The sequence below is a fragment of the Tenrec ecaudatus genome, chromosome 1 (assembly GCF_050624435.1).
Source record: "Tenrec ecaudatus isolate mTenEca1 chromosome 1, mTenEca1.hap1, whole genome shotgun sequence".
In the NCBI taxonomy this organism is placed as follows: domain Eukaryota; kingdom Metazoa; phylum Chordata; class Mammalia; order Afrosoricida; family Tenrecidae; genus Tenrec; species Tenrec ecaudatus.
The window spans coordinates 284,754,703-284,781,806 of record NC_134530.1 but is presented as its reverse complement, the minus strand read 5'-3'; positions in this window follow the sequence as shown (position 1 = coordinate 284,781,806).

Sequence of the window (27,104 nt, the reverse complement as noted above, 5' to 3'; positions counted from 1 at the left end):
TATCGGGCACTTGGACTATGTAGGTTACCTAGCGGGCACTTGGACTATAAAGATTCTCTATCGGGCACGTGGAGAATATAGGTTAACTAGGGGGCACTGGGACAATGTAGATTACCTAGCGGGTCCTTGGACTATCTAGGTTACCTAGGGGGAACCTGGACTATATAGGTTAACTAGTGGGCACTTGGACTATCTAGGTTACCTAGCACGCACTTGGACTATGTAGGTTAACTAGCGGGCACTTGGACTATCTAGGTTACCTAGTGGGCATTTGGACTATGTATGTTCCCTAGCAGGCATTTGGCCTATCTACGCTACCTAGCGGGCACTTGGACTATGTACGTCACCTAGGGGGCACTTGGACTATGTACGTTTCCTAGCGGGTACTTGGACCATCTATGTTAACTAGCGGGCACTTGGACTATGTAGGTCCCTATAGGGCACTTGGTCTATCTAGGTTAACTAGCGGGCACTTGGACTATGTAGGTTTACTAGCTGGTTCTTGGACAATGTAGGTTTACTAGCAGGCACATGGACTATCTAGGTTAACTAGCGGACCTTGGACTATGTAAGTTAACTAGTGGGCACTTGGACTATCTAGGTTAACTAGCGGGCACTTGCACAATGCAGGTTCCCTAGCGGGCATTTTGATTATGTAGGTTCCCTAGCGGGCACTTGGACTATATAGGTTAACTAGCGGGCCTTGGACTATGTAGGTTACCTAGCAGGCACTTGGACTCTGTACATACCCTAGCGGGCACTTGGACTATCTAGGTTACCTAGCGGGTACTTGGAATATGTACGTTCCCTAGTGGGCATTTGGATCATCTAGGTTAACTAACGGGCTGTTGTACTATCTAGGTTACCTAGAGGGCACTTGGACTATGTAGGTTAACTAGTGGACACTTGGACAATCTAGGTAACTAGCGGGTACTTGGACTATCTAGGTTAACTAGCAAGCCTTTGGACTATGTAGATTCCCTAGCGGGCACTTGGACTACGTAGGTTCCCTAGCGAGCACTTGGACTATGTGGGTACCCTAGCGGGCATTTGGACTCTCTAGGTTAACTAGTTGGCCCTTGGACTACGTAGGTTAACTAGCGGGCACTTGGACGATCTAGGTTAACTAGCGGGCACTTGGACAATATAGGTTAACTAGCGGGCACTTGGACTATCAAAGTTAACTAGCGAGCCCTTGGACTATATAGGTTACCTAGCGGGCATTTGGATTATCTAGGTTACCTAGGGGGCATTTGGACTATATAGGTTACCTAGCGGGCACGTGGACTATATAGGTTAACTACAGGACACTTGGACGATCTAGGTTCACTAGGGGGCCCTTGGACTATATAGGTTAACGAACGGGCACTTGGACTATGTAGGTTACCTAGCAGGCACTTGGACTGTCTAGGTTACCTAGCGGGCACTTGGACTATCTAGGTTAAAGAACGGGCACTTGGACTATCTAGGTTACCTAGCGGCCACTTGGACTATGTAGGTTACGTAGCGGGCACTTGGACTATGTAGGTTATCTAGCGGGCACTTGAACTATCTATGCTATTAACGGGCACTTGGACTATGCAGGTAAACTAGCGGGTACTTGGACTGTCTAGGTTACAAAGCGGGCACTTTTGCTGTCTAGGTTACATAGCGGGCACTTGGACTTCTAGGTTAACGAATGGGCACTTGGAGTATGTAGGTTGCCTAGCGGGCACTTGGAGTATCTAGGTTAGGTAACGGGCACTTGGACTATCTAGGTTACCTAGCGGGAACTTGGACAATGTAGGTTACCTAGGGGGAACTTGGACTATCTCGGTTACCTAACGGGCACTTGGACTATCTAGGCTACATAGCGGGCACTTGGAGTATGTAGGTTACCTAGCGGGCCCTTGGACTATGTAGGTTACCTAACGGACACTTGGATTATGCAGGATACCTAGTGGGCACTTGGACTGTCTAGGTTACCTTGCGGGCACTTGGACTATGTAGGTTAACTAGCGGGCACTTGGACTATCTAGGTTGCCTAACGAGCACTTGGACTATCTAGGTTACCAGCGGGCACTTGGACTCTAAAGGTTACCTTGCGGGCCCTTGGACTATGTAGGTTACCTAGCGGGCACTTGAACTATCTATGCTATTAACGGGCACTTGGACTATGCAGGTAAACTAGCGGGTACTTGGACTGTCTAGGTTACATAGCGGGCACTTTTGCTGTCTATGTTACATAGCGGGCACTTGGACTTCTAGGTTAACGAACGGGCACTTGGAGTATGTAGGTTGCCTAGCGGGCACTTGGACTATCTAGGTTAGGTAACGGGCACTTGGACTATCTAGGTTACCTAGCGGGAACTTGGACAATGTAGGTTACCTAGGGGGAACTTGGACTATCTAGGTTACCTAACGGGCACTTGGACTATCTAGGTGACATAGCGGGCACTTGGAGTATGTAGGTTACCTAGCGGGCCCTTGGACTATGTAGGTTACCTTGCGGGCACTTGGACTATCTAGGTAAACTAGCGGTTTCTGGACTATGTAGATTAGCTAGCGGGCACTTGGACAATGCAGGTTCCCTTGCGGGCACTTTGACTATGTAGTTTCCCTAGCGGGCCCTTTGACTATGTAAGTTCCCTAACGGGCACCTGGACTATGTGGGTTCCCTAGCGGGCATTTGGACTATCTAGATTACCTAACGGACACTTGGACTATGTAGGTTCCCTAGCGGGCACTTGGATTATGTAGGTTCCCTATCGGGCACGTGGACTATGTAGGTTAACTAGCGGGCATTTGGACTATGTAGGTTACCTATCGGACACTTGGACTATATAGGTTCCCTATCGGGCACTTGGAGAATATAGGTTAACTAGGGGGCACTAGGACAATGTAGATTACCTAGCGGGTCCTTGGACTATCTAGGTTACCTAGGGGGAACCTGGACTATGTAGGTTAACTAGTGGGCACTTGGACTATCTAGGTTACCTAGCAGGCACTTGGACTATGTAGGTTAACTAGCGGGCACTTGGACTATCTAGGTTACCTAGTGGGCACTTGGACTATGTACGTTCCCTAGCAGGCATTTGGCCTATCTACGTTACCTAGCGGGCACTTGGACTATGTACGTCACCTAGGGGGCACTTGGACTATGTACGTTTCCTAGCGGGTACTTGGACCATCTATGTTAACTAGCGGGCACTTGGACTATGTAGGTCCCTATCGGGCACTTGGTCTATCTAGGTTAACTAGCTGGTTCTTGGACTATGTAGCTTAACTAGCAGGCACTTGGACTATCTAGGTTAACTAGCGGACCTTGGACTATGTAAGTTAACTAGTGGGCACTTGGACTATCTAGGTTAACAAGCGGGCTTTTGCATAATGCAGGTTCCCTAGCGGGCATTTTGACTATGTAGGTTCCCTAGCGGGCACTTGGACTATATAGGTTAACTAGCGGGCCTTGGACTATGTAGGTTACCTAGCAGGCACTTGGACTCTGTACATACCCTAGCGGGCACTTGGACTATCTAGGTTATCTAGCGGGTACTTGGACTATGTACATTCCCAAGTGGGCACTTGGGTCATCTAGGTTAACTAACGGGGTGTTGTACTATCTAGGTTACCTAGAGGGCACTTGGACTATGTAGGTTAACTAGTGGACACTTGGACGATCTAGGTAACTAGCGGGTACTTGGACTATCTAGGTTAACTAGCAGGCCTTTGGACTATGTAGATTCCCTAGCGGGCACGTGGACTACGTAGGTTGCCTAGCGAGCACTTGGACTATGTGGGTACCCTAGCGGGCATTTGGACTATCTAGGTTAACTAGTTGGCCCTTGGACTATGTAGGTTAACTAGCGGGCACTTGGACGATATAGGTTAACTAGCGGGCACTTGGACAATATAGGTTAACTAGCGGTCACTTGGACTATCAAAGTTAACTAGCGAGCCCTTGGACTATATAGGTTACCTAGCGGGCATTTGGATTATCTAGGTTACCTAGGGGGCATTTGGACTATATAGGTTACCTAGCGGGCACGTGGACTATATAGGTTAACTAGAGGACACTTGGACGATCTAGGTTCACTAGTGGGCCCTTGGACTATATAGGTTAACGAACGGGCACTTGGACTATGTAGGTTACCTAGCAGGCACTTGGACTGTCTAGGTTACCTAGCGGGCACTTGGACTATCTAGGTTACCTAGCGGGCACTTGGACTATGTAGGTTACCTAGCGGGCACTTGGACACTCTAGGTTAACTAACGGGCACTTGGATTATGCAGGATACCTAGTGGGCACTTGGACTGTCTAGGTTACCTTGCGGGCACTTGGACTATGTAGGTTAACTAGCGGGCACTTGGACTATCTAGGTTACCTAACGGGCACTTGGACTATCTAGGTTACCAGCGGGCACTTGGACTCTAAAGGTTACCTTGCGGGCCCTTGGACTATGTAGGTTACCTAGCGGGCACTTGAACTATCTATGCTATTAACGGGCACTTGGACTATGCAGGTAACCTAGCGGGTACTTGGACTGTCTAGGTTACATTGCGGGCACTTTTGCTGTCTAGGTTACATAGAAGGCACTTGGACTTCTAGGTTAACGAACGGGCACTTGGAGTATGTAGGTTTCCTAGCGGGCACTTGGACTATCTAGGTTAGGTAACGGGCTCTTGGACTATCTAGGTTACCTAGCGGGAACTTGGACAATGTAGGTTACCTAGGGGGAACTTGGACTGTCTAGGTTACCTAACGGGCACTTGGACTATCTAGGTGACATAGCGGGCACTTGGAGTATGTAGGTTACCTAGCGGGCCCTTGGACTATTTAGGTTAACGAACTGGCACTTGGACTATGTAGGTTACCTAGCAGGCACTTGGACTGTCTATGTTACCTAGCGGGCACTTGGACTATCTAGGTTAACGAACGGGCACTTGGACTATCTAGGTTACCTAGCGGGCACTTGGACACTCTAGGTTACCTAACGGGCACTTGGATTATGCAGGATACCTAGTGGGTACTTGGACTCTCTAGGTTACCTGGCGGGCACTTGGACTATGGAGGTTAACTAGCGGGCACTTGGACTATCTAGGTTACCTAGCGGGCACTTGGACTCTAATGGTTACCTTGCGGGCCCTTGGACTATGTAGGTTACCTAGCGGGCACTTGGAATATCTATGCTATTAACGGGCACTTGGAATATGCAGGTAACCCAGCGGGCACTTGGACTGTCTAGGTTACATAGCGGGCACTTTTGCTGTCTAGGATACATAGCGGGCACTTGGACTTCCAGGTTAACGAACGGGCACTTGGACTATGTAGGTTGCCTAGTGGGCACTTGGGCTATCTAGGTTAGGTAAAGGGCACTTGGACTATCTAGGTTACCTAGCGGGAACTTGGACAATGTAGGTTACCTAGGGGGAACTTGGACTATCTAGGTTACCTAATGGGCACTTGGACTATCTAGGTTACATAGCGGGCTCTTGGAGTATGTAGGTTACCTAGCGGGCCCTTGAACTATGTAGGTTACCTTGCGGGCACTTGGACTATCTAGGTAAACTAGCGGTTTCTGGACTATGTAGATTAACTAGCGGGCACTTGGAGAATGCAGGTTCCCTTGCAGGCACTTTGTCTCTGTAGGTTCTCTAGCGGGCACTTGGACTACATATGTTCCCTAAGGGCACTTGGAGTATCTAGGTTACCTAACGGGCACTTGGATTATGTAGGTTCCCTAGCGGGCCCTTGGACTATGTAATTTCCCCAGCTGGCATTTGGACTATGAAGGTTCCCTAGCGGGCACTTGGACTATGTAGGTTAACTAGAGGGCATTTGGACTATGTAGGTAACCTTTCGGGCACTTGGACTATGTAGCTTCCCTATCGGGCACTTGGAGAATGTAGGTTAACTAGGGGGCACTAGGACTATGTAAGTTACCTAGCGGGCCCTTGGAATATCTAGGTTACCTAGCGGGCATTTGGACTATTTAGGCTCCCTAGCGGTCATTTGGACTATATAGATTACCGAGCGGGCATTTAGAATTTGTAGGTTACCTAGCGGGCACTTGGACTATCTAGGTTACCTAACAGTCACTTGGACTATGTAGGTTCCCTAGCGGGCACTTGGATTATGTAGGTTCCCTATCGGGCACTTGGACTAGGTAGGTTAACTAGCGGGCATTTGGACTATGTAGGTTACCTAGCGGGCACATGGACTATATAGGTTCCCTATCGGGCACTTGGAGAATGTAGGTTAACTAGGGGGCACTAGGACAATATAGGTTACCTAGCGGGCACTTGAACTATGTACATACCCTAACGGACACTTGGACTATGTAGGTTCCCTAGCGGGCACTTGGATTATGTAGGTTCCCTATCGGGCACTTGGACTAGGTAGGTTAACTAGCGGGCATTTGGACTATGTAGGTTACCTATCGGACACTTGGACTATATAGGTTCCCTATCGGGCACTTGGAGAATATAGGTTAACTAGGGGGCACTAGGACAATGTAGATTACCTAGCGGGTCCTTGGACTATCTAGGTTACCTAGGGGGAACCTGGACTACGTAGGTTAACTAGTGGGCACTTGGACTATCTAGGTTACCTAGCAGGCACTTGGACTATGTAGGTTAACTAGCGGGCACTTGGACTATCTAGGTTACCTAGTGGGCACTTGGACTATGTACGTTCCCTAGCAGGCATTTGGCCTATCTACGTTACCTAGCGGGCACTTGGACTATGTACGTCACCTAGGGGGCACTTGGACTATGTACGTTTCCTAGCGGGTACTTGGACCATCTATGTTAACTAGCGGGCACTTGGACTATGTAGGTCCCTATCGGGCACTTGGTCTATCTAGGTTAACTAGCGGGCACTTGGACTATGTAGGTTAACTAGCTGGTTCTTGGACTATGTAGCTTAACTAGCAGGCACTTGGACTATCTAGGTTAACTAGCGGACCTTGGACTATGTAAGATAACTAGTGGGCACTTGGACTATCTAGGTTAACAAGCGGGCTTTTGCATAATGCAGGTTCCCTAGCGGGCATTTTGACTATGTAGGTTCCCTAGCGGGCACTTGGACTATATAGGTTAACTAGCGGGCCTTGGACTATGTAGGTTACCTAGCAGGCACTTGGACTCTGTACATATCCTAGCGGGCACTTGGACTATCTAGGTTATCTAGCGGGTACTTGGACTATGTACATTCCCAAATGGGCACTTGGGTCATCTAGGTTAACTAACGGGCTGTTGTACTATCTAGGTTACCTAGAGGGCACTTGGACTATGTAGGTTAACTAGTGGACACTTGGACGATCTAGGTAACTAGCGGGTACTTGGACTATCTAGGTTAACTAGCAGGCCTTTGGACTATGTAGATTCCCTAGCGGGCACTTGGACTACGTAGGTTCCCTAGCGAGCACTTGGACTATGTGGGTACCCTAGCGGGCATTTGGACTATCTAGGTTAACTAGTTGGCCCTTGGACTATGTAGGTTAACTAGCGGGCACTTGGACGATATAGGTTAACTAGCGGGCACTTGGACAATATAGGTTAACTAGCGGTCACTTGGACTATCAAAGTTAACTAGCGAGCCCTTGGACTATATAGGTTACCTAGCGGGCATTTGGATTATCTAGGTTACCTAGGGGGCATTTGGACTATATAGGTTACCTAGGGGGCACTTGGACTATATAGGTTAACTAGAGGACACTTGGACGATCTAGGTTCACTAGTGGGCCCTTGGACTATATAGGTTAACGAACGGGCACTTGGACTATGTAGGTTACCTAGCAGGCACTTGGACTGTCTAGGTTACCTAGCGGGCACTTGGACTATGTAGGTTACCTAGCGGGCACTTGGACACTCTAGGTTACCTAACGGGCACTTGGATTATGCAGGATACCTAGTGGGCACTTGGACTGTCTAGGTTACCTTGCGGGCACTTGGACTATGTAGGTTAACTAGCGGGCACTTGGACTATCTAGGTTACCAGCGGGCACTTGGACTCTAAAGGTTACCTTGCGGGCCCTTGGACTATGTAGGTTACCTAGCGGGCACTTGAACTATCTATGCTATTAACGGGCACTTGGACTATGCAGGTAACCTAGCGGGTACTTGGACTGTCTAGGTTACATTGCGGGCACTTTTGCTGTCTAGGTTACATAGCGGGCACTTGGACTTCTAGGTTAACGAACGGGCACTTGGAGTATGTAGGTTTCCTAGCGGGCACTTGGACTATCTAGGTTAGGTAACGGGCACTTGGACTATCTAGGTTACCTAGCGGGAACTTGGACAATGTAGGTTACCTAGGGGGAACTTGGACTCTCTAGGTTGCCTAATGGGCACTTGGACTATCTAGGTTACATAGCGGGCACTTGGAGTATGTAGGTTACCTAGCGGGCCCTTGGACTATGTAGGTTATCTTGCGGGCACTTGGACTATCTAGGTAAACTAGCGGTTTCTGGACTATGTAGATTAACTAGCGGGCACATGGACAATTCAGGTTCCCTTGCGGGCACTTTGACTATGTAGATTCCCTAGCGGGCCCTTTGACTATGTAAGTTCCCTAGCGGGCACTTGGACTATGTGGATTCCCTAGCGGGCATTTGGACTATCTAGGTTACCTAACGGGCACTTGGACTATGTAGGTTCCCTAGCGGGCACTTGGATTATGTAGGTTCCCTATCGGGCACTTGGACTATGTAGGTTAACTAGCGGGCATTTGGACTATGTAGGTTACCTAGCGGGCACTTGGACTATAAATGTTCTCTATCGGGCACTTGGAGAATATAGGTTAACTAGGGGGCACTAGGACAATGTAGATTACGTAGCGGGTCCTTGGACTATCTAGGTTACCTAGGGGGAACCTGGACTATGTAGGTTAACTAGTGGGCACTTGGACTATCTAGGTTACCTAGCAGGCACTTGGACTATGTAGGTTAACTAGCGGGCACTTGGACTATCTAGGTTACCTAGTGGGCACTTGGACTATGTACGTTCCCTAGCAGGCATTTGGCCTATCTACGTTACCTAGCGGGCACTTGGACTATGTACGTCACCTAGGGGGCACTTGGACTATGTACGTTTCCTAGCGGGTACTTGGACCATCTATGTTAACTAGCGGGCACTTGGACTATGTAGGTCCCTATCGGGCACTTGGTCTATCTAGGTTAACTAGCGGGCACTTGGACTATGTAGGTTAACTAGCTGGTTCTTGGACTATGTAGCTTAACTAGCAGGCACTTGGACTATCTAGGTTAACTAGCGGACCTTGGACTATGTAAGTTAACTAGTGGGCACTTGGACTATCTAGGTTAACAAGCGGGCTTTTGCATAATGCAGGTTCCCTAGCGGGCATTTTGACTATGTAGGTTCCCTAGCGGGCACTTGGACTATACAGGTTAACTAGCGGGCCTTGGACTATGTAGGTTACCTAGCAGGCACTTGGACTCTGTACATACCCTAGCGGGCACTTGGACTATCTAGGTTATCTAGCGGGTACTTGGACTATGTACATTCCCAAGTGGGCACTTGGGTCATCTAGGTTAACTAACGGGGTGTTGTACTATCTAGGTTACCTAGAGGGCACTTGGACTATGTAGGTTAACTAGTGGACACTTGGACGATCTAGGTAACTAGCGGGTACTTGGACTATCTAGGTTAACTAGCAGGCCTTTGGACTATGTAGATTCCCTAGCGGGCACTTGGACTACGTAGGTTGCCTAGCGAGCACTTGGACTATGTGGGTACCCTAGCGGGCATTTGGACTATCTAGGTTAACTAGTTGGCCCTTGGACTATGTAGGTTAACTAGCGGGCACTTGGACGATATAGGTTAACTAGCGGGCACTTGGACAATATAGGTTAACTAGCGGTCACTTGGACTATCAAAGTTAACTAGCGAGCCCTTGGACTATATAGGTTACCTAGCGGGCATTTGGATTATCTAGGTTACCTAGGGGGCATTTGGACTATATAGGTTACCTAGCGGGCACGTGGACTATATAGGTTAACTAGAGGACACTTGGACGATCTAGGTTCACTAGTGGGCCCTTGGACTATATAGGTTAACGAACGGGCACTTGGACTATGTAGGTTACCTAGCAGGCACTTGGACTGTCTAGGTTACCTAGCGGGCACTTGGACTATCTAGGTTACCTAGCGGGCACTTGGACTATGTAGGTTAGCTAGCGGGCACTTGGACTATCTAGGTTACCTAACGGGCACTTGGACTATCTAGGTTACCAGCGGGCACTTGGACTCTAAAGGTTACCTTGCGGGCCCTTGGACTATGTAGGTTACCTAGCGGGCACTTGAACTATCTATGCTATTAACGGGCACTTGGACTATGCAGGTAACCTAGCGGGTACTTGGACTGTCTAGGTTACATTGCGGGCACTTTTGCTGTCTAGGTTACATAGAAGGCACTTGGACTTCTAGGTTAACGAACGGGCACTTGGAGTATGTAGGTTTCCTAGCGGGCACTTGGACTATCTAGGTTAGGTAACGGGCTCTTGGACTATCTAGGTTACCTAGCGGGAACTTGGACAATGTAGGTTACCTAGGGGGAACTTGGACTGTCTAGGTTACCTAACGGGCACTTGGACTATCTAGGTGACATAGCGGGCACTTGGAGTATGTAGGTTACCTAGCAGGCCCTTGGACTATTTAGGTTAACGAACTGGCACTTGGACTATGTAGGTTACCTAGCAGGCACTTGGACTGTCTATGTTACCTAGCGGGCACTTGGACTATCTAGGTTAACGAACGGGCACTTGGACTATCTAGGTTACCTAGCGGGCACTTGGACACTCTAGGTTACCTAACGGGCACTTGGATTATGCAGGATACCTAGTGGGTACTTGGACTCTCTAGGTTACCTGGCGGGCACTTGGACTATGGAGGTTAACTAGCGGGCACTTGGACTATCTAGGTTACCTAGCGGGCACTTGGACTCTAATGGTTACCTTGCGGGCCCTTGGACTATGTAGGTTACCTAGCGGGCACTTGGAATATCTATGCTATTAACGGGCACTTGGAATATGCAGGTAACCCAGCGGGCACTTGGACTGTCTAGGTTACATAGCGGGCACTTTTGCTGTCTAGGATACATAGCGGGCACTTGGACTTCCAGGTTAACGAACGGGCACTTGGACTATGTAGGTTGCCTAGTGGGCACTTGGGCTATCTAGGTTAGGTAAAGGGCACTTGGACTATCTAGGTTACCTAGCGGGAACTTGGACAATGTAGGTTACCTAGGGGGAACTTGGACTATCTAGGTTACCTAATGGGCACTTGGACTATCTAGGTTACATAGCGGGCTCTTGGAGTATGTAGGTTACCTAGCGGGCCCTTGGACTATGTAGGTTACCTTGCGGGCACTTGGACTATCTAGGTAAACTAGCGGTTTCTGGACTATGTAGATTAACTAGCGGGCACTTGGAGAATGCAGGTTCCCTTGCAGGCACTTTGTCTCTGTAGGTTCTCTAGCGGGCACTTGGACTACATATGTTCCCTAAGGGCACTTGGAGTATCTAGGTTACCTAACGGGCACTTGGATTATGTAGGTTCCCTAGCGGGCCCTTGGACTATGTAATTTCCCCAGCTGGCATTTGGACTATGAAGGTTCCCTAGCGGGCACTTGGACTATGTAGGTTAACTAGAGGGCATTTGGACTATGTAGGTAACCTTTCGGGCACTTGGACTATGTAGCTTCCCTATCGGGCACTTGGAGAATGTAGGTTAACTAGGGGGCACTAGGACTATGTAAGTTACCTAGCGGGCCCTTGGAATATCTAGGTTACCTAGCGGGCATTTGGACTATTTAGGCTCCCTAGCGGTCATTTGGACTATATAGATTACCGAGCGGGCATTTAGAATTTGTAGGTTACCTAGCGGGCACTTGGACTATCTAGGTTACCTAACAGTCACTTGGACTATGTAGGTTCCCTAGCGGGCACTTGGATTATGTAGGTTCCCTATCGGGCACTTGGACTAGGTAGGTTAACTAGCGGGCATTTGGACTATGTAGGTTACCTAGCGGGCACATGGACTATATAGGTTCCCTATCGGGCACTTGGAGAATGTAGGTTAACTAGGGGGCACTAGGACAATATAGGTTACCTAGCGGGCACTTGAACTATGTACATACCCTAACGGACACTTGGACTATGTAGGTTCCCTAGCGGGCACTTGGATTATGTAGGTTCCCTATCGGGCACTTGGACTATGTAGGTTAAGTAGCGGGCATTTGGACTATGTAGGTTACCTATCGGACACTTGGACTATATAGGTTCCCTATCGGGCACTTGGAGAATATAGGTTAACTAGGGGGCACTAGGACAATGTAGATTACCTAGCGGGTCCTTGGACTATCTAGGTTACCTAGGGGGAACCTGGACTACGTAGGTTAACTAGTGGGCACTTGGACTATCTAGGTTACCTAGCAGGCACTTGGACTATGTAGGTTAACTAGCGGGCACTTGGACTATCTAGGTTACCTAGTGGGCACTTGGACTATGTACGTTCCCTAGCAGGCATTTGGCCTATCTACGTTACCTAGCGGGCACTTGGACTATGTACGTCACCTAGGGGGCACTTGGACTATGTACGTTTCCTAGCGGGTACTTGGACCATCTATGTTAACTAGCGGGCACTTGGACTATGTAGGTCCCTATCGGGCACTTGGTCTATCTAGGTTAACTAGCGGGCACTTGGACTATGTAGGTTAACTAGCTGGTTCTTGGACTATGTAGCTTAACTAGCAGGCACTTGGACTATCTAGGTTAACTAGCGGACCTTGGACTATGTAAGATAACTAGTGGGCACTTGGACTATCTAGGTTAACAAGCGGGCTTTTGCATAATGCAGGTTCCCTAGCGGGCATTTTGACTATGTAGGTTCCCTAGCGGGCACTTGGACTATATAGGTTAACTAGCGGGCCTTGGACTATGTAGGTTACCTAGCAGGCACTTGGACTCTGTACATATCCTAGCGGGCACTTGGACTATCTAGGTTATCTAGCGGGTACTTGGACTATGTACATTCCCAAATGGGCACTTGGGTCATCTAGGTTAACTAACGGGCTGTTGTACTATCTAGGTTACCTAGAGGGCACTTGGACTATGTAGGTTAACTAGTGGACACTTGGACGATCTAGGTAACTAGCGGGTACTTGGACTATCTAGGTTAACTAGCAGGCCTTTGGACTATGTAGATTCCCTAGCGGGCACTTGGACTACGTAGGTTCCCTAGCGAGCACTTGGACTATGTGGGTACCCTAGCGGGCATTTGGACTATCTAGGTTAACTAGTTGGCCCTTGGACTATGTAGGTTAACTAGCGGGCACTTGGACGATATAGGTTAACTAGCGGGCACTTGGACAATATAGGTTAACTAGCGGTCACTTGGACTATCAAAGTTAACTAGCGAGCCCTTGGACTATATAGGTTACCTAGCGGGCATTTGGATTATCTAGGTTACCTAGGGGGCATTTGGACTATATAGGTTACCTAGGGGGCACTTGGACTATATAGGTTACCTAGAGGACACTTGGACGATCTAGGTTCACTAGTGGGCCCTTGGACTATATAGGTTAACGAACGGGCACTTGGACTATGTAGGTTACCTAGCAGGCACTTGGACTGTCTAGGTTACCTAGCGGGCACTTGGACTATGTAGGTTACCTAGCGGGCACTTGGACACTCTAGGTTACCTAACGGGCACTTGGATTATGCAGGATACCTAGTGGGCACTTGGACTGTCTAGGTTACCTTGCGGGCACTTTGACTATGTAGGTTAACTAGCGGGCACTTGGACTATCTAGGTTACCTAACGGGCACTTGGACTATCTAGGTTACCAGCGGGCACTTGGACTCTAAAGGTTACCTTGCGGGCCCTTGGACTATGTAGGTTACCTAGCGGGCACTTGAACTATCTATGCTATTAACGGGCACTTGGACTATGCAGGTAACCTAGCGGGTACTTGGACTGTCTAGGTTACATTGCGGGCACTTTTGCTGTCTAGGTTACATAGCGGGCACTTGGACTTCTAGGTTAACGAACGGGCACTTGGAGTATGTAGGTTTCCTAGCGGGCACTTGGACTATCTAGGTTAGGTAACGGGCACTTGGACTATCTAGGTTACCTAGCGGGAACTTGGACAATGTAGGTTACCTAGGGGGAACTTGGACTCTCTAGGTTGCCTAATGGGCACTTGGACTATCTAGGTTACATAGCGGGCACTTGGAGTATGTAGGTTACCTAGCGGGCCCTTGGACTATGTAGGTTATCTTGCGGGCACTTGGACTATCTAGGTAAACTAGCGGTTTCTGGACTATGTAGATTAACTAGCGGGCACATGGACAATTCAGGTTCCCTTGCGGGCACTTTGACTATGTAGATTCCCTAGCGGGCCCTTTGACTATGTAAGTTCCCTAGCGGGCACTTGGACTATGTGGGTTCCCTAGCGGGCATTTGGACTATCTAGGTTACCTAACGGGCACTTGGACTATGTAGGTTCCCTAGCGGGCACTTGGATTATGTAGGTTCCCTATCGGGCACTTGGACTATGTAGGTTAACTAGCGGGCATTTGGACTATGTAGGTTACCTAGCGGGCACTTGGACTATAAATGTTCTCTATCGGGCACTTGGAGAATATAGGTTAACTAGGGGGCACTAGGACAATGTAGATTACCTAGCGGGTCCTTGGACTATCTAGGTTACCTAGGGGGAACCTGGACTATGTAGGTTAACTAGTGGGCACTTGGACTATCTAGGTTACCTAGCAGGCACTTGGACTATGTAGGTTAACTAGCGGGCACTTGGACTATCTAGGTTACCTAGTGGGCACTTGGACTATGTACGTTCCATAGCAGGCATTTGGCCTATCTACGTTACCTAGCGGGCCCTTGGACTATGTACGTCACCTAGGGGGCACTTGGATTATGTACGTTTCCTAGCGGGTACTTGGACCATCTATGTTAACTAGCGGGCACTTGGACTATGTAGGTCCCTATCTGGCACTTGGTCTATCTAGGTTAACTAGCGGGCACTTGGACTATGTAGGTTAACTAGCTGGTCCTTGGACCATGTAGGTTAACTAGCAGGCACTTGGACTATCTAGGTTAACTAGCGGACCTTGGACTATGTAAATTAACTAGTGGGCACTTGGACTATCTAGGTTAACTAGCGGGCACTTGCACAATGCAGGTTCCCTAGCGGGCATTTTGACTATGTAGGTTCCCTAGCGGGCACATGGACTATATAGGTTCCCAACGGGCACTTGGACTATCTAGCTTCCCTAACGGGCACTTGGAATATGTAGGTTACCTAGCGGGCACTTGGACTGTCTAGGTTACATTGCGGGCACTTTTGCTGTCTAGGTTACATAGAAGGCACTTGGACTTCTAGGTTAACGAACGGGCACTTGGAGTATGTAGGTTTCCTAGCGGGCACTTGGACTATCTAGGTTAGGTAACGGGCTCTTGGACTATCTAGGTTACCTAGCGGGAACTTGGACAATGTAGGTTACCTAGGGGGAACTTGGACTGTCTAGGTTACCTAACGGGCACTTGGACTATCTAGGTGACATAGCGGGCACTTGGAGTATGTAGGTTACCTAGCAGGCCCTTGGACTATTTAGGTTAACGAACTGGCACTTGGACTATGTAGGTTACCTAGCAGGCACTTGGACTGTCTATGTTACCTAGCGGGCACTTGGACTATCTAGGTTAACGAACGGGCACTTGGACTATCTAGGTTACCTAGCGGGCACTTGGACACTCTAGGTTACCTAACGGGCACTTGGATTATGCAGGATACCTAGTGGGTACTTGGACTCTCTAGGTTACCTGGCGGGCACTTGGACTATGGAGGTTAACTAGCGGGCACTTGGACTATCTAGGTTACCTAGCGGGCACTTGGACTCTAATGGTTACCTTGCGGGCCCTTGGACTATGTAGGTTACCTAGCGGGCACTTGGAATATCTATGCTATTAACGGGCACTTGGAATATGCAGGTAACCCAGCGGGCACTTGGACTGTCTAGGTTACATAGCGGGCACTTTTGCTGTCTAGGATACATAGCGGGCACTTGGACTTCCAGGTTAACGAACGGGCACTTGGACTATGTAGGTTGCCTAGTGGGCACTTGGGCTATCTAGGTTAGGTAAAGGGCACTTGGACTATCTAGGTTACCTAGCGGGAACTTGGACAATGTAGGTTACCTAGGGGGAACTTGGACTATCTAGGTTACCTAATGGGCACTTGGACTATCTAGGTTACATAGCGGGCTCTTGGAGTATGTAGGTTACCTAGCGGGCCCTTGGACTATGTAGGTTACCTTGCGGGCACTTGGACTATCTAGGTAAACTAGCGGTTTCTGGACTATGTAGATTAACTAGCGGGCACTTGGAGAATGCAGGTTCCCTTGCAGGCACTTTGTCTCTGTAGGTTCTCTAGCGGGCACTTGGACTACATATGTTCCCTAAGGGCACTTGGAGTATCTAGGTTACCTAACGGGCACTTGGATTATGTAGGTTCCCTAGCGGGCCCTTGGACTATGTAATTTCCCCAGCTGGCATTTGGACTATGAAGGTTCCCTAGCGGGCACTTGGACTATGTAGGTTAACTAGAGGGCATTTGGACTATGTAGGTAACCTTTCGGGCACTTGGACTATGTAGCTTCCCTATCGGGCACTTGGAGAATGTAGGTTAACTAGGGGGCACTAGGACTATGTAAGTTACCTAGCGGGCCCTTGGAATATCTAGGTTACCTAGCGGGCATTTGGACTATTTAGGCTCCCTAGCGGTCATTTGGACTATATAGATTACCGAGCGGGCATTTAGAATTTGTAGGTTACCTAGCGGGCACTTGGACTATCTAGGTTACCTAACAGTCACTTGGACTATGTAGGTTCCCTAGCGGGCACTTGGATTATGTAGGTTCCCTATCGGGCACTTGGACTAGGTAGGTTAACTAGCGGGCATTTGGACTATGTAGGTTACCTAGCGGGCACATGGACTATATAGGTTCCCTATCGGGCACTTGGAGAATGTAGGTTAACTAGGGGGCACTAGGACAATATAGGTTACCTAGCGGGCACTTGAACTATGTACATACCCTAACGGACACTTGGACTATGTAGGTTCCCTAGCGGGCACTTGGATTATGTAGGTTCCCTATCGGGCACTTGGACTATGTAGGTTAAGTAGCGGGCATTTGGACTATGTAGGTTACCTATCGGACACTTGGACTATATAGGTTCCCTATCGGGCACTTGGAGAATATAGGTTAACTAGGGGGCACTAGGACAATGTAGATTACCTAGCGGGTCCTTGGACTATCTAGGTTACCTAGGGGGAACCTGGACTACGTAGGTTAACTAGTGGGCACTTGGACTATCTAGGTTACCTAGCAGGCACTTGGACTATGTAGGTTAACTAGCGGGCACTTGGACTATCTAGGTTACCTAGTGGGCACTTGGACTATGTACGTTCCCTAGCAGGCATTTGGCCTATCTACGTTACCTAGCGGGCACTTGAACTATGTACGTCACCTAGGGGGCACTTGGACTATGTACGTTTCCTAGCGGGTACTTGGACCATCTATGTTAACTAGCGGGCACTTGGACTATGTAGGTCCCTATCGGGCACTTGGTCTATCTAGGTTAACTAGCGGGCACTTGGACTATGTAGGTTAACTAGCTGGTTCTTGGACTATGTAGCTTAACTAGCAGGCACTTGGACTATCTAGGTTAACTAGCGGACCTTGGACTATGTAAGATAACTAGTGGGCACTTGGACTATCTAGGTTAACAAGCGGGCTTTTGCATAATGCAGGTTCCCTAGCGGGCATTTTGACTATGTAGGTTCCCTAGCGGGCACTTGGACTATATAGGTTAACTAGCGGGCCTTGGACTATGTAGGTTACCTAGCAGGCACTTGGACTCTGTACATATCCTAGCGGGCACTTGGACTATCTAGGTTATCTAGCGGGTACTTGGACTATGTACATTCCCAAATGGGCACTTGGGTCATCTAGGTTAACTAACGGGCTGTTGTACTATCTAGGTTACCTAGAGGGCACTTGGACTATGTAGGTTAACTAGTGGACACTTGGACGATCTAGGTAACTAGCGGGTACTTGGACTATCTAGGTTAACTAGCAGGCCTTTGGACTATGTAGATTCCCTAGCGGGCACTTGGACTACGTAGGTTCCCTAGCGAGCACTTGGACTATGTGGGTACCCTAGCGGGCATTTGGACTATCTAGGTTAACTAGTTGGCCCTTGGACTATGTAGGTTAACTAGCGGGCACTTGGACGATATAGGTTAACTAGCGGGCACTTGGACAATATAGGTTAACTAGCGGTCACTTGGACTATCAAAGTTAACTAGCGAGCCCTTGGACTATATAGGTTACCTAGCGGGCATTTGGATTATCTAGGTTACCTAGGGGGCATTTGGACTATATAGGTTACCTAGGGGGCACTTGGACTATATAGGTTAACTAGAGGACACTTGGACGATCTAGGTTCACTAGTGGGCCCTTGGACTATATAGGTTAACGAACGGGCACTTGGACTATGTAGGTTACCTAGCAGGCACTTGGACTGTCTAGGTTACCTAGCGGGCACTTGGACTATGTAGGTTACCTAGCGGGCACTTGGACACTCTAGGTTACCTAACGGGCACTTGGATTATGCAGGATACCTAGTGGGCACTTGGACTGTCTAGGTTACCTTGCGGGCACTTTGACTATGTAGGTTAACTAGCGGGCACTTGGACTATCTAGGTTACCTAACGGGCACTTGGACTATCTAGGTTACCAGCGGGCACTTGGACTCTAAAGGTTACCTTGCGGGCCCTTGGACTATGTAGGTTACCTAGCGGGCACTTGAACTATCTATGCTATTAACGGGCACTTGGACTATGCAGGTAACCTAGCGGGTACTTGGACTGTCTAGGTTACATTGCGGGCACTTTTGCTGTCTAGGTTACATAGCGGGCACTTGGACTTCTAGGTTAACGAACGGGCACTTGGAGTATGTAGGTTTCCTAGCGGGCACTTGGACTATCTAGGTTAGGTAACGGGCACTTGGACTATCTAGGTTACCTAGCGGGAACTTGGACAATGTAGGTTACCTAGGGGGAACTTGGACTCTCTAGGTTGCCTAATGGGCACTTGGACTATCTAGGTTACATAGCGGGCACTTGGAGTATGTAGGTTACCTAGCGGGCCCTTGGACTATGTAGGTTATCTTGCGGGCACTTGGACTATCTAGGTAAACTAGCGGTTTCTGGACTATGTAGATTAACTAGCGGGCACATGGACAATTCAGGTTCCCTTGCGGGCACTTTGACTATGTAGATTCCCTAGCGGGCCCTTTGACTATGTAAGTTCCCTAGCGGGCACTTGGACTATGTGGGTTCCCTAGCGGGCATTTGGACTATCTAGGTTACCTAACGGGCACTTGGACTATGTAGGTTCCCTAGCGGGCACTTGGATTATGTAGGTTCCCTATCGGGCACTTGGACTATGTAGGTTAACTAGCGGGCATTTGGACTATGTAGGTTACCTAGCGGGCACTTGGACTATAAATGTTCTCTATCGGGCACTTGGAGAATATAGGTTAACTAGGGGGCACTAGGACAATGTAGATTACCTAGCGGGTCCTTGGACTATCTAGGTTACCTAGGGGGAACCTGGACTATGTAGGTTAACTAGTGGGCACTTGGACTATCTAGGTTACCTAGCAGGCACTTGGACTATGTAGGTTAACTAGCGGGCACTTGGACTATCTAGGTTACCTAGTGGGCACTTGGACTATGTACGTTCCATAGCAGGCATTTGGCCTATCTACGTTACCTAGCGGGCCCTTGGACTATGTACGTCACCTAGGGGGCACTTGGATTATGTACGTTTCCTAGCGGGTACTTGGACCATCTATGTTAACTAGCGGGCACTTGGACTATGTAGGTCCCTATCTGGCACTTGGTCTATCTAGGTTAACTAGCGGGCACTTGGACTATGTAGGTTAACTAGCTGGTCCTTGGACCATGTAGGTTAACTAGCAGGCACTTGGACTATCTAGGTTAACTAGCGGACCTTGGACTATGTAAATTAACTAGTGGGCACTTGGACTATCTAGGTTAACTAGCGGGCACTTGCACAATGCAGGTTCCCTAGCGGGCATTTTGACTATGTAGGTTCCCTAGCGGGCACATGGACTATATAGGTTCCCAACGGGCACTTGGACTATCTAGCTTCCCTAACGGGCACTTGGAATATGTAGGTTACCTAGCGGGCACTTGGACTCTGTAGGATCCCTATAGTACATTTGGACTACATAGGTTACCTAGCGGGCACTTGGACTATCTAGGTCAAATAGCGGGCCCTTGTACTATGTAGGTTAACTAGCGAGCACTTGGACTATCTAGGTTCCCTAACGGGCACTTGGAATATGTAGGTTCCCTATCGGGCACTTGGACTATGTAGGGTCCTCAGCGGGCACTTGGATTATGTAGGTTCCTTTTCGTACATTGGACTATGTAGGTTAACTAGAGGGACCTTGGACTATCTAGGTTACCTAGCGGGCACTTGGACAATCTAGGTTACCTAGCGGGCACTTGAACTATGTACATAACCTAGCGGGCACTTGGACTATCTAGGTTACCTAGCGGGCACTTGGACTATCTAGGTTAACTAGAGGGCCCTTGGTCTATGTAGGTTAACTAGCGGGAACTTGGATTATCTAGGTTAACTAGCGGGCACTTGGACGAACTAGGTTAACTAGCGGGCACTTCGACTATCTAGATTAACTAGCGGGCACTTGGATGATGCAGGTTCCCTAGCGGGCACTTGGACGACTAAGTTCCCTAACGGGCACTTTGACTATGTAGGTTCCCTAGTGGGCACTTGGACTATGTACTTCCCTTAGCGGGCACTTGGACTATGTAGGTTCCCTATCGGGCACTTGGACTATGTAGGTTAACTAGCGTGCCTTGGACTATGTAGGTTACCTAGCAGCCACTTGGACTCTGTACATACCCTAGCGGGCACCTGGACTATCTAGGTTACCTAGGGGGTACTTGGACTATGTACGTTCCCTAGTGGGCACTTGGACTATCTAGGTTAACTACCGGGCTGTTGTACTATCTATTTTACCTAGAGGGCACTTGGACTATGTAGGTTAACTAGGGGACACTTGGACGATCTAGGTTAACTAGCGGGTACTTGGACTATCTAGGTTAACTAGCAGGCCTTTGGACTATGTAGATTCCCTAGCGGGCACTTGGACTACGTAGATTCCCTAGCGAGCACTTGGACTATGTGGGTACCCTATCGGGCATTTGGACTATCTAGGTTAACTAGTTGGCCCTTGGACTATGTAGGTTAACTAGCGGGCACTTGGACGATCTAGGTTAACTAGCGGGCACTTGGACAATATAGGTTAACTAGCGGGCACTTGGACTATCAAAGTTAACTAGCGAGCCCTTGGACTATATAGGTTACCTAGCAGGCATTTGGATTATCTAGGTTACCTAGGGGGCATTTGGACTATATAGGTTACCTAGCGGGCACGTGGACTATATAGGTTAACTACAGGACACTTGGACGATCTAGGTTCACTAGTGGGCCCTTGGACTATATAGGTTAACGAACGGGCACTTGGACTATGTAGGTTACCTAGCAGGCACTTGGACTGTCTAGGTTACCTAGCGGGCACTTGGACTATCTAGGTTAAAGAACGGGCACTTGGACTATCTAGGTTACCTAACGGGCACTTGGACTATTTAGGTTACGTAGCGGGCACTTGGACTATGTAGGTTATCTAGCGGGCACTTGAACTATCTATGCTATTAACGGGCACTTGGACTATGCAGGTAAACTAGCGGGTACTTGGACTGTCTAGGTTACAAAGCGGGCACTTTTGCTGTCTAGGTTACATAGCGGGCACTTGGACTTCTAGGTTAACGAATGGGCACTTGGAGTATGTAGGTTGCCTAGCGGGCACTTGGAGTATCTAGGTTAGGTAACGGGCACTTGGACTATCTAGGTTACCTAGCGGGAACTTGGACAATGTAGGTTACCTAGGGGGAACTTGGACTATCTAGGTTACCTAACGGGCACTTGGACTATCTAGGCTACATAGCGGGCACTTGGAGTATGTAGGTTACCTAACGGACACTTGGATTATGCAGGATACCTAGTGGGCACTTGGACTGTCTAGGTTACCTTGCGGGCACTTGGACTATGTAGGTTAACTAGCGGGCACTTGGACTATCTAGGTTGCCTAACGAGCACTTGGACTATCTAGGTTACCAGCGGGCACTTGGACTCTAAAGGTTACCTTGCGGGCCCTTGGACTATGTAGGTTACCTAGCGGGCACTTGAACTATCTATGCTATTAACGGGCACTTGGACTATGCAGGTAAACTAGCGGGTACTTGGACTGTCTAGGTTACATAGTGGGCACTTTTGCTGTCTATGTTACATAGCAGGCACTTGGACTTCTAGGTTAACGAACGGGCACTTGGAGTATGTAGGTTGCCTAGCGGGCACTTGGACTATCTAGGTTAGGTAACGGGCACTTGGACTATCTAGGTTACCTAGCGGGAACTTGGACAATGTAGGTTACCTAGGGGGAACTTGGACTATCTAGGTTACCTAACGGGCACTTGGACTATCTAGGTGACATAGCGGGCACTTGGAGTATGTAGGTTACCTAGCGGGCCCTTGGACTATGTAGGTTACCTTGCGGGCACTTGGACTATCTAGGTAAACTAGCGGTTTCTGGACTATGTAGATTAGCTAGCGGGCACTTGGACAATGCAGGTTCCCTTGCGGGCACTTTGACTATGTAGTTTCCCTAGCGGGCCCTTTGACTATGTAAGTTCCCTAACGGGCACCTGGACTATGTGGGTTCCCTAGCGGGCATTTGGAATATCTAGGTTACCTAACGGGCACTTGGATTATGTAGGTTCCCTAGCGGGCCCTTGGACTATGTAATTTCCCCAGCTGGCACTTGGACTATGAAGGTTCCCTAGCGGGCACTTGGATTATGTAGGTTCCCCATCGGGCACTTGGACTATGTAGGTTAACTAGAGGGCATTTGGACTATGTAGGTAACCTTTCGGGCACTTGGACTATGTAGCTTCCCTATCGGGCACTTGGAGAATGTAGGTTAACTAGGGGGCACTAGGACTATGTAAGTTACCTAGCGGGCCCTTGGAATATCTAGGTTACCTAGCGGGCATTTGGACTATTTAGGCTCCCTAGCGGTCATTTGGACTATATAGATTACCGAGCGGGCATTTAGAATTTGTAGGTTACCTAGCGGGCACTTGGACTATCTAGGTTACCTAACAATCACTTGGACTATGTAGGTTCCCTAGCGGGCACTTGGATTATGTAGGTTCCCTATCGGGCACTTGGACTAGGTAGGTTAACTAGCGGGCATTTGGACTATGTAGGTTACCTAGCGGGCACATGGACTATATAGGTTCCCTATCGGGCACTTGGAGAATGTAGGTTAACTAGGGGGCACTAGGACAATATAGGTTACCTAGCGGGCACTTGAACTATGTACATACCCTAACGGACACTTGGACTATGTAGGTTCCCTAGCGGGCACTTGGATTATGTAGGTTCCCTATCGGGCACTTGGACTATGTAGGTTAACTAGCGGGCATTTGGACTATGTAGGTTACCTATCGGACACTTGGACTATATAGGTTCCCTATCGGGCACTTGGAGAATATAGGTTAACTAGGGGGCACTAGGACAATGTAGATTACCTAGCGGGTCCTTGGACTATCTAGGTTACCTAGGGGGAACCTGGACTATGTAGGTTAACTAGTGGGCACTTGGAATATCTAGGTTACCTAGCACGCACTTGGACTATGTAGGTTAACGAGCGGGCACTTGGACTATCTAGGTTACCTAGTGGGCACTTGGACTATGTACGTTCCCTAGCAGGCATTTGGCCTATCTACGTTACCTAGCGGGCACTTGGACTATGTACGTCACCTAGGGGGCACTTGGACTATGTACGTTTCCTAGCGGGTACTTGGACCATCTATGTTAACTAGCGGGCACTTGGACTATGTAGGTCCCTATCGGGCACTTGGTCTATCTAGGTTAACTAGCGGGCACTTGGACTATGTAGGTTAACTAGCTGGTTCTTGGACTATGTAGCTTAACTAGCAGGCACTTGGACTATCTAGGTTAACTAGCAGACCTTGGACTATGTAAGTTAACTAGTGGGCACTTGGACTATCTAGGTTAACAAGCGGGCTTTTGCATAATGCAGGTTCCCTAGCGGGCATTTTGACTATGTAGGTTCCCTAGCGGGCACTTGGACTATATAGGTTAACTAGCGGGCCTTGGACTATGTAGGTTACCTAGCAGGCACTTGGACTCTGTACATACCCTAGCGGGCACTTGGACTATCTAGGTTATCTAGCGGGTACTTGGACTATGTACATTCCCAAGTGGGCACTTGGGTCATCTAGGTTAACTAACGGGCTGTTGTACTATCTAGGTTACCTAGAGGGCACTTGGACTATGTAGGTTAACTAGTGGACACTTGGACGATCTAGGTAACTAGCGGGTACTTGGACTATCTAGGTTAACTAGCAGGCCTTTGGACTATGTAGATCCCCTAGCGGGCACTTGGACTACGTAGGTTCCCTAGCGAGCACTTGGACTATGTGGGTACCCTAGCGGGCATTTGGACTATCTAGGTTAACTAGTTGGCCCTTGGACTATGTAGGTTAACTAGCGGGCACTTGGACGATATAGGTTAACTAGCGGGCACTTGGACAATATAGGTTACCTAGCGGGCACTTGAACTATGTACATACCCTAACGGACACTTGGACTATGTAGGTTCCCTAGCGGGCACTTGGATTATGTAGGTTCCCTATCGGGCACTTGGACTAGGTAGGTTAACTAGCGGGCATTTGGACTATGTAGGTTACCTAGCGGGCACATGGACTATATAGGTTCCCTATCGGGCACTTGGAGAATGTAGGTTAACTAGGGGGCACTAGGACAATATAGGTTACCTAGCGGGCACTTGAACTATGTACATACCCTAGCGGGCACTTGGACTATCTAGGTTACCTAGCGGGCACTTGGACGATCTAGGTTAACTAGCGGGCACTTGGACTATCTAGATTAACAAGCGGGCACTTGGACGATGCAGGTTCCCTTGCGGGCACTTGGATGACTACGTTCCCTAACGGGCACTTTGACTATGTAGGTTCCCTAGCGGGCACTTGGACTATGTACGTCCCTTAGCGGGCACTTGGACTATGTAGGTTAACTAGCCTGCCTTGGACTATGTAGGTTACCTAGCAGGCACTTGGACTCTGTACATATCCTAGCGGGCACTTGGATCATCTAGGTTAACTAACGGGCTGTTGTACTATCTAGGTTACCTAGCCGGCACTTGGACTATGTAGGTTAACTAGTGGACACTTGGACAATATAGGTTAACTAGCGGATACTTGGACTATCTAGGTTAACTAGCAGGCCTTTGGACTATGTAGATTCCCTAGCGGGCACTTGGACTACGTAGGTTCCCTAGCGAGCACTTGGACTATGTGGGTACCCTAGCGCGCATTTGGACTATCTAGGTTAACTAGTTGGCCCTTGGTCTATGTAGGTTAACTAGCGGGCACTTGGACGATCTAGGTTAACTAGCGGGCACTTGGACAATATAGGTTAAATAGCGGGCACTTGGACTATCAAAGTTAACTAGCGAGCCCTTGGACTATATAGGTTACCTAGCGGGCATTTGGATTATCTAGGTTACCTAGGGGGCATTTGGACTATATAGGTTACGTAGCGGGCATTTGGATTATCTAGGTTACCTAGGGGGCATTTGGACTATATAGGTTACCTAGCGGGCACTTGGACTATATAGGTTAACAAGAGGACACTTGGACGATCTAGGTTCACTAGTGGGCCCTTGGACTATATGGGTTAAAGAACGGGCACTTGGACTATGTAGGTTACCTAGCAGGCACTTGGACTGTCTAGGTTACCTAGCGGGCACTTGGACTATCTAGGTTAACAAACGGGCACGTGGACTATCCAGGTTACCTAGTGGGCACTTGGACTATGTAGGTTACCTAGCGGGCACTTGGACACTCTAGGTTAACTAACGGGCACTTGGATTATGCAGGATACCTAGTGGGCACTTGGACTGTCTAGGTTACCTTGCGGGCACTTGGACTATGTAGGTTAACTAGCGGGCACTTGGACTATCTAGGTTACCTAACGGGCACTTGGACTATCTAGGTTACCAGCGGGCACTTGGACTCTAAAGGTTACCTTGCGGGCCCTTGGACTATGTAGGTTACCTAGCGGGCACTTGAACTATCTATGCTATTAACGGGCACTTGGACCATGCAGGTAATCTAGCGGGTACTTGGACTGTCTAGGTTACATAGCGGGCACTTTTGCTGTCTAGGTTACATAGCGGGCACTTGGACTTCTAGGTTAACGAACGGGCACTTGGAGTATGTAGGTTACCTAGCGGGCACTTGGACTATCTAGGTTAGGTAACGGGCACTTGGACTATCTAGGTTACCTAGCGGGAACATGGACAATGTAGGTTACCTAGGGGGAACTTTGACTCTCTAGGTTGCCTAACGGGCACTTGGACTATCTAGGGTACATAGCGGGCACTTGGAGTATGTAGGTTACCTAGCGGGCCCTTGGACTATGTAGGTTACCTTGCGGGCACTTGGACTATCTAGGTAAACTAGCGGTTTCTGGACTATGTAGATTAGCTAGCGGGCACTTGGACTATCTAGGTTAGGTAACGGGCACTTGGAATATGTAGGTTCTCTATCGGGCACTTTGACTATGTAGGTTCCCTAGCGGGCCCTTTGACTATGTAAGTTCCCTAACGGGCACTTGGACTATATGGGTTCCCTAGCGGGCATTTGGACTATCTAGGTTACCTAACGGGCACTTGGACTATGTAGGTTCCCTAGCGGGCACTTGGATTATGTAGGTTCCCTATCGGGCACTTGGACTATGTAGGTTAACTAGCGGGCATTTGGACTATGTAGGTTACCTAGCGGGCACTTGGACT